Source organism: Triticum dicoccoides, chromosome 5B, assembly GCF_002162155.2.
Source record: "Triticum dicoccoides isolate Atlit2015 ecotype Zavitan chromosome 5B, WEW_v2.0, whole genome shotgun sequence".
NCBI lineage: Eukaryota > Viridiplantae > Streptophyta > Magnoliopsida > Poales > Poaceae > Triticum > Triticum dicoccoides.
This window is the reverse complement of record NC_041389.1, coordinates 394,536,322-394,539,005: the sequence shown is the minus strand read 5'-3', so window position 1 is coordinate 394,539,005 and position 2,684 is coordinate 394,536,322.

Here is a 2,684-nt window from a genome sequence, read left to right as displayed (position 1 = left end):
CGGAGCGGCCGGAATCTGGTGGATGGCGGCGAGCTCGGGGAAGTTCCTGCGCGGGGAGAGAGAGGGTGAGGCAGGGGGAGGAGAAGGAGAGAGGAAGAGGGCGACGGGGACGGCGACCTAGGGCGGAGGCGGCGCACTCCGGGCGAGGTGGCGGGGTCCAGCGGGGTTGCCGGCGACGACGGCGGGGCGGAGGCGCTCGGGCGCCGAGCTGGAGGTGCGGGGCAAAGCGGGAAGCTGGCGGCGGCACGGGGTCGGGCCGACCCGGGCCCCGATGGGCTTGGCGGACCCCGCGCAGGCCTGGACGTGCAAGCGACGGCGGAGGTGCTGGAGGGGACGTGTGGAGCTGCGGGACTGGATCACGGGGGGCTCGTGGCTTGCAAGTGGCGGGAAGAGGTGGCTGGCGGCGGATCCGAGGAGGGAGGCGGCGGCTGGAAGATTAGGGGCACGGAAATTTAGGAGGAGGGGTAGGTAGCTACCCAAAAATGGAAGGGAGGTGGTTTATATAGGGCAGGAGGTTAAGATTAGGGTTTGGAGGGGTTTTCGAGCCGTACGATCGTGATCGTGCGACTCCGGACATAGGGGTCTAGGTGGGCTGTGAAGAGAGGCCTCGGGCTGAGAGGAGAGAAGAGAAGTGAGGCCCGACAACTGCTCCGGAGACCGAAACGTCCGGCAAAAATACCGGCAAGGGTGCCGCTATATTTTTAACGGTTGGGCGATCAAACGGGCTCCGAATGCGACGAAACTTGACATGCGCTCTGTCTACACTATAATAAGACCGCATGCCAAATTTCGACCCATTCCGAGAACATTTTTTGGCCACTCATGAAACGAGGTCTGAGAGGGGCAACGGGCGCATGTGGGAGGTCTGGACTCCGAACGGACAACGGAGAGAACCGGCAAAACCCAAACGGATGCAAGTTTTGAAAAACATGCAGATGAAATGCAGATGATGACATGGCAAAGTGCAACACGCAAGCAAATGACATGGCAACAACGAAGAATAACTGGCAGACACTTGGCGCATCGAATCCGGGGCGTTACAACACTCCTCCACTAACAAGAGATCTCGTCTCGAGATGTTAGGACCGAGACGGAAGGGAAAAGGGATGAGGTGAAACAAGAACTCAAGAGAAGAAGCAAAGAATCGAGAGCACTCGAGAAGAAGAGAGGAACGACGCGAATGGCGAGAATCGAAAACTCACGGAATCAGATAGACTCTAAAAACACTCCGGTTAGAACAAGATAGGAAATGAATAAGACTGAAAGGATTTTGGCAGCACTCCGGCTGAACATGGAAAGAATAGAACATGAACTTGAGAGGATGGAATGATACTTGATGAACTCTTGAAGAATGAATTAAATCATGAAGAACCACCATGAAGAACTCCGGTAACCAAAAGGACAATGAGATAGAATTGAAGGATGAAAAGAATAAGATTAAAGCTTTGCGGTGATTTAGATGGAGGTTCCAACGACATGGCCGAGGGAATTTGAACTCCGGAAAAGAAAAGATGAAAACACTTGGAACTAGAATTTATTCAACACGAACAAACTCAAAAGGAAGGGATTACTTGGAGATGATGAAATAAGAATAAGAATTACGTTATGCTTATCCTCATCAAATTTGATTGATGACAATCGGATTTGGCATGCAACTTATTCCTCTTGAAAAGGATTGAGAAATGACATATCGCAAACTTGAGAAGGTCTCATGAACCACTAGTAGAATTGAAAAGAACGAATGGATTAAAATGATAATGAAGGAAAAAGAATCTTGAACGAACCACCATTTGAATTTGGAAATGACTAACGAAAGAGAAATAATCACCGGAAGAATTAGAAGAACCAATATGCTAGAGGGGATTTAGATGCAAAAGAACAAAGAGATCATGAGCTGATTAAAGAACACTTGCACGAAGCACCAGGATAATTGGATAACGGTAGCTGAAATGTGAGGGCGAAGAATTCTTCTAGGATGATGGACTCCGGTGAAAAGAAACGGGAAAACAACTCCTGACATACTCCGGATGGTTAAGAAAAGAATATCTGACAAATGGAATAATTTGAGAGGATAATATGAAGCTAGAACCACAAATCTTCGAGAGAACGGGCAAGATTTAGAGGAAAAACTCTTCTTAGGTCTTCAAATGGCGACGAGAAACACCACCAAAATAACTGAGGTACTCCGGTAGAATGAAAACCGAAAAGGTTGAGCCAAGAATGAAAATGATTTGAAATTGATCTTGGAAAGGCATCTAACTGATGGGATCCATTCTTACGTCACACTTGAAAAGAATTGAGAATAACTCCAGAATAATTAGAAGAGTCAGGTAAGATCCTGGGAAAAGACCTGTGGGTTAGGGCCCACTGAAAGAAACACCGTTGGAAAGGATGTTGAATAGATAGATGATGCATCGGAACAACTGAAATATTTAAATGAGGTGACAACCTCGAATTAATTGGAACACAGACGAATCTCCTGAGATGTCTTCCGAACTCCGGAATGATTGAATGGCGAGAGGTAAACGAGCAAGGAGAACACTTGATCCAAGGAAAAGAATGTGATCAACCCAAAAAACTTGAATTGAGTGCACCGGAAAAAGAAAGGGATGAAGAATGACGAATGAGACGAGAATTCACCGGTTGAAATAATTGAGGGAAACCTGAAGAGGCTCCGCACGAAT